Raw genomic sequence first — 6,631 nt, 5'->3', positions numbered from 1 at the left:
GTTTAATGTCAGAGTACTTTTTGTCAATACACACGTCAGATTAATTTACCGTTACTCTGTACGCTTCACGGTTAATTCTATTGATTTGCTTGTTATCAAACAGGGTCACTTTGGAAAAGAAAAAAGGTTTACAATTTTAAAAAGATATTAAAAATATATTCGTTATGTTGAATAGATAAGCCGCAAAAAGAGCATCAAACAATAGTTCTGTTTATATCATCGATCAGAAAAGTATTAATCTGGAGAGTATGTTATATTAACGACAACTCCTCCATCGTAACACACAACCACATCACCCATCCCTGTACCCACTTTCGTTATTTTCATTTATCTTCTACATGTAAATGTTAACATAAATGCGTGATGTGAAAGAAGGATGAAAGAAACAAAAGGTATTTAAACAGATTTTCCACAACGGTCGACCAACTCATGATGTCATTTATATTATTTTGAAAGTGACGACTTTAACACAACCATTTGGTACTCTATGTTTAATAGCCTCGTTGTAAGCAGTCTTTCCTGTATTAAGGAACTCATGATTTAATATACTTTCTTTCGTATATCGAATCAAGTCTAAATTGAAAACAACGTTCAATACTATAATTGCGTTGGATAAATACCGCAATTTTCATACGTGTGCATGCAAAACAAATTTCTTGTAACAGGAGTCTAAATACAGTACAAACAACATTTTCCAAAAGACCAAAAAAGTGAAAAACGCATTTTACTAGCAAGGTAAACAACTGGTTTTTTTAAACCCTGCTAACTAGCATTGGCGATTGTCAAATACACGGATCACAAGATGTAACAAAATGAATCTATGCGTATTCAGGCGCTGTTCGGAGATCGCTACATTGAAATGAAATATTCACAAATCTTCTCTTTTCAGAATGGAAAAAGAAAAAGAGAATTGTTTCAGATTCATTTATTTGATGGTTGAAGTAGTTCCTGAAATCTTGCGATTCCGTCTTAAGCAGTCTTACAGGAATTCAAATCCCAAAACGTTACCCTATTTCTTAAATGAGACTGATGTTATCCATACTTTGTTTCATCTGTTTTATCCATCCTGCTTTTGTTGCTGGAACGGTTGTAGAATACATGGGGAGCGACCTAAAGGGTTCTCTAAGGAACAATGGAACATTCTTTATGACTCCGATTCTAATAAGTGTTGTAAAAAAAATCCAAAGGACCAAAATAAAATATGTATTTGCTGTTTTACGCCAAAAAATATAGATGAAAAAGATCTGGATTTATCTCTCCTCTGCTTGATACTGAATAATTGTTCAAATTTAAAGCCTAAAGAGAAACAAGCTGTACAACAAATTCGAGAAATGAAGAATGATCATGTCAGCCATATACCAAGCTGTAGATTGTCAAAATCAGATTTTTTGACTCTATGGGGAAAGGCAGAATTGTATATCAGGCATCTAGATAGTACAAACATATATTTACATCAGCGACAAAATCTGCTGAAAGGACCTTTTGATGAATCGTTGATGCAACAGTATTTTGTACATTGCTTAGACACAATGTCTGAGGTGAGGCTTATACTTTTTTCCTTAACATGTTTTTGACATATTTCATTTGTACATAGCCATTCTTTTTCATTTTTGAGAAAAATATAAAGCAATACTGGCAATGTAGAGTAAAAAACTGCCTACTAGCATTAAATCTATATATTAATCTTAACTGTGTATTCTACATTTGTTAAAAAGTTCTTATGTAGTGCTTTCACAGCATGATTGTTTGTTCTCGTCCGTAGATCAAATATATTAAAGAAACTGTTGACGAAATGAAGTCCATAATGATAGACACACAGCGACAAGGTAAGACATTCTACAAACAATCAACGACAAACAATTCAACATTTCAATTTCGCATCTTTAAATTATCTTTCAAATATACAGAACGCAAATACCTAGGATTTTGTTCAAGATATTCTTCAAAGAATCAACGACATATTCATTCAGCAAATTAGTTCTGCATGTTTAAATATTTTTATATTTGCATAGTTATAAAACAAAAAGGTTCCATCTAACTCGTAGTTACTCATAAATCTGTTAAAAAACATGGTCTAATGCAAAACACAACAATTATTGTAAAACTGCATCGTTTGATAACATTTCCTATCCTCATATATAAACGTGAGATCAATTTCAAGGTCATAAAACAAAGACCTCAAATCAAAAGACCATAGGTCTTAATTATATTTGGTGAATGAGTTATATCAACATACGCGTATTTTCAAATACAGAGGGGAGAAAACTCCCTTTTACGTTCAATGTACCCTTGCAATCAAAATTTACGTTTTACGACATGTCGCAACTAACAATTTAGTAAAAAATACTTTTCATTTTTTTGGACCAAGGACCTAAAATAAAAAAATCCCAGGTCTCTATCACTTCTGGTTTACAAGATAGAAATGCATATCACTTATATCAAATGCATAAGGGGAAATAACTGTTATATTGAGCGTTCATATTGCCTCGATCAAAATAGGACAAATCCTGCGGAGGATATAACGAGCAATTTTATAAAATAAATTTGTCGTAATCTTTTACGGTTGCGAAGGAGTACACAGCTACTTTTGCATAGGTACTTTTTCTGTACTAAAAATCTGTAGTACTGGAAATTTACTTTTAATATTTAGTACTATTTTGTTACTTTAAAAATATTGTAATATTTAGGTACCTGTATTTTACAGTACTTAATTTGTACTTGAAATTTAGGTACTACAGATTTTGGTTACTACTGTTACATTTCCAGCATTTTGAAAGTTTTTCTATTTCAAATTCCTTAAAATTATGATTTTCAAACCTGGAATATTGTATTATTTCTGTACCAAAATATTTAGTACAAATCAAGTCCTGTAAAATACAAGTACCTGAATATTACAATGTTTTAAAGTAAAGAAATAGTACTAAATATAAAAAGTTAATTTCCAATACTACATATTTTTAGTACAGAAATAGTACCTATACAAAAGTAGCTGTTTAGTGGACACAAGGAAAACAGTGTTTAGGGAGATAACTCCTACAAAGAAAAGTATTTGGATACGCAGGGTAAATTTCAAAAGCGCATAAACTGTTCGATATCATCATGATCATATACAAAATATCTAAGTGACATTTTGCGAAACAAATATTTATCGCAAGAACAAAATTAGGCGGAAGAAGAAAAAAATATTTAGAAGAAAAACAATAGGTCTTTCCACAGAAAGGTGGAAAGACTAATAAATACTTTTGGATTGTTTGTATCTAACAAAAATGATCTATGTGCATATTTTAATAAATCTTACAACGGTTACTTGACTTCTATCAGAGATCATTTACATTTCTATTCATTGGAAATTGCACGAAGCTGTTGCATGTATTTTGGCTCTTTTCAACTACTTCCGGTTAAATCGAAAACGCATTTTGTTTTAACTTTTCATGAATCAATTCAACGGAATGCTTTTCTAATGAAAACTTCTAAATGATATGGTCAAATTCGTCATGTCATAACTTTATTAGGTAGTGTAACTGCTTCGGGTTCTATATTCTTATGTTTGAATTATTGTATCGACTCGTCATCAATTGCAAAATATTGCGCTATCAAACATTTTTATCACTGTAATTCCTTTCTGAATATAAAAGGTTTGTTATATTATTTTCTCCAAAAAAGTACCAGCTATTCTTTTCATCATTTAGATTTATTGATACTACATAACTTGTACAGCTCTTGATAACAACAATCTTAAATAAACTACAATATTTCAATTTTAAGAACCAGGAAATGCAGTTAATAAAAGAAAACGAGATGAACCAACAAAGTGTTCAGATGTATCCAATGGTATGTGATTTACTGTTCATGATTTTATAAGATTTTTGTTTAAAGGGAAAATTCCGATTTGTATATGTCCATTTACGGGACGTTTTATGGTATACCGTTGTCCGTTTATCGGTCCGTCTGTCCGTCCGTCGTCAAAATTTCGTACAATAACTCAAAACTGATTGAACCATCGACATGACACCTTAGTGAATTGCTTATATATTGACGTGAGAAGGAATGGTGAGCTCCCTGTAGTTTTTATCAATTCTAGATTTCAAGTTTCCGAGTTTGTGGGATTTTTTTTCATTAGAAAACGGGGAAGCCCAGTTTTCGGACAATAACTCAAATATTCATCAATTTGCAAGAAACTTTTGTGTGTTGTCAATATCTGATGACAAAAGTTCCTTTCGGATTTTTTTATAAATTTTAGATTTTATGTTTCTGACTTAAGGGGTTTTATTCATTAAAAAGGGAGGATTTCCTTATTAACGGACAATAACTTAAAATGCTTCCAGCAGTTCTTACGAATTTTGTTGGATTGTTTCTATCAACTGACTTAAACTACCTTTTAATTTTTATAAATTTAGATTTCATGTTTCGGAGTAATGTGATTTTATTTATAACAAAAGGGGGGATTTTCAAGTTTTCGGTCAGTTCTTTGAGCAGTTCTCATCAAAAACAATATCGATTAAAGTCGAGCATTTACAGAAAAAAGCAGGTTTAAAATGCAAACAAGTGCTCAAAACTTAACTGTTGTATTGAACAGACACATATAGTGGAGTGACCAAGCCAACAATTTTTCAACTTTAATGGACCACCCAACCTGCAGGCTAAATTATGACTTTTTGCAAAAAGAAATGTTTATTCTTTAATTTTTGCATGGTCGTAGAATAGAAATATGGTGCATTTTTTTTTAATCAGATCAAAGGTTAGTGATTAAGTTTCACTTTTGTCAATTTATTTCACAAGAGGTTATAAAAAGTCTCCATAAAAACTGCACCGCACGAAGTGTCTACCACCGGGCAAAAATGTTAGCTTAATGTATTGGAATTGCAAAAAAGACATGTTTAGCCTGCAGTTATGCCGGTCCATTAAAGTTCTAAAATAAGCACCTTTTCTTGAACTGTCACTCCACTTATATCTGCATTAGATATATAAAGAATTTTTCAATATATGTTTATAATGAAAACCCTAGTATTAGCAAACCTGATTAAAATCGTGGTGGCCTTTTTTTTTTTAAAGAAAACTATCTACCTTTGACAGAAAACTATTAAGTGAAACCAAATCAATTTCTGTTATAATTGCTCGCATTGCATCAAGTTGACCATGCTTGCTGAGACGGATGTATTGGAATCTAGTTAAAGAAATTTTTATATTAATCAACAGTATTTGCAGATTTTTAGGTTTAGAATAATGAGTATTGGTTAAGGTATGAGTATTATTAAAGATCAATTATTTTTGAGAGAAAAATTTATATACTGAAATCAATAATGGGACAGAATAGGCTGGGTTGATGGGGCTGCTTTTATGGTAATTCAAGATACAATTTATGTATCTTCTTTCTCCTTAGAGAAATCAGCTATATGATTTAATCGTAACATATCCTAATCCAGTGGTACTTATACTATTTATGAGTACACAATTATTTGACTTAATTTGTACTTGCCATCTTTTTAATGGTAATTTTTTCACAATTAAATCTAAAAGCAAACTTCTGTGGTATATGAAGTGAGATTTTTATTCCGTATGGCAAATTTTCTACGATTAAATTGGTATTTTTAAATGTATAAAACATACAAACATATGTTTCATTTATTATTAAAACATCATAATGGCTTATGACACTGATATAATATGACATCTATAATCTGCTACATATTGTCAATGGTGAAACTATATTTTCAACTGTGTGCTAATTTAGTTAAATTTATAAGTTGTTTTGCATAAATTATCTCTACCCAGAATGCTTTACAAACAAAAATGCCATTGATTTTTGTTACTTTTAATAGTAATCTCGCCCATATCATGTTTAGTCACAGTTTGAAGTACGGGGACAACATGGTTCCCATACAAATGTATATGGCAGGTAGCACATGTACACTTCATCTTGCAATGGCCTTCTGGTGTCAGCAATGCTAAGGTAAAATAAAGGAATAACAGCACTGTAGTTGAAGAGTTGCCACCGTCAGTTGTCGATTTTACTGAAATTTGAGAACTTTTTAAATCACTTTCGAAGGGGTCCACCATTTTCTACATTTGAAAAGGCCTTATCCAAGTCAGGAATATGACAGTTCTTGTCCATTCGTTTTTGATGCGTTTTGTTATCTGATTTTGCCATGTGTTTATGAACTTTCCGGATTGATTTTCCTCTAAGTTCAGTTTTTTTGTGATTTTACTTTTTTTTCAGTGGTGGATCCAGAACTTCTTTTTAACGGGCCCGTTGGTTGACATGAAAGGGGGCTCCAGTAATGCATTAGTGAATCCCTATATAATCAATCAAATTTTCCAACAAAAGGGGAGCACAAGGCATCCTCTTGGATGTTATGCGCGTAATTTTCCGGAAGGAAGAAAAAAAAGGTATTTTGTATTCTTATACAATTCGGTTGTATGAACGATATTTTTAAATAAATGTTGACAAATATTTTAAAGGGTTGGATTCCAAATTCTACGACTAGGTATAGAATGTTACTAAGAAAGAAACAATTTTGAATTCCATTTTTTGTTTTGTTATATATGGGCCTCAAAATTTTTGTTTTCTACATTGAAATCATACTGAAGCGTACGAAAGGTATCAATACTTCTTATGATTATGTTTGACATT

The 6,631-nt window shown here is 31.4% G+C and overlaps 1 long non-coding RNA gene across 1 annotated transcript; it reads left to right on the top strand.

Moving 5' to 3' along the window:
* Positions 1–895: 895 nt before the first annotated feature.
* LOC139503325 (uncharacterized) lies at positions 896–3,831 on the top strand. The gene is made up of 3 exons (XR_011659078.1): positions 896–1,538; positions 1,763–1,826; positions 3,766–3,831. It is a non-coding gene; the product is annotated as an uncharacterized lncRNA (long non-coding RNA).
* The last annotated feature ends 2,800 nt before the right edge of the window (positions 3,832–6,631 follow it).

Source organism: Mytilus edulis, chromosome 14 (genome assembly GCF_963676685.1).
Source record: "Mytilus edulis chromosome 14, xbMytEdul2.2, whole genome shotgun sequence".
NCBI classification, from domain to species: domain Eukaryota; kingdom Metazoa; phylum Mollusca; class Bivalvia; order Mytilida; family Mytilidae; genus Mytilus; species Mytilus edulis.
The sequence above is the reverse complement of the archived record's forward strand: the minus strand, read 5'-3'. Positions and strand labels throughout refer to the sequence as shown.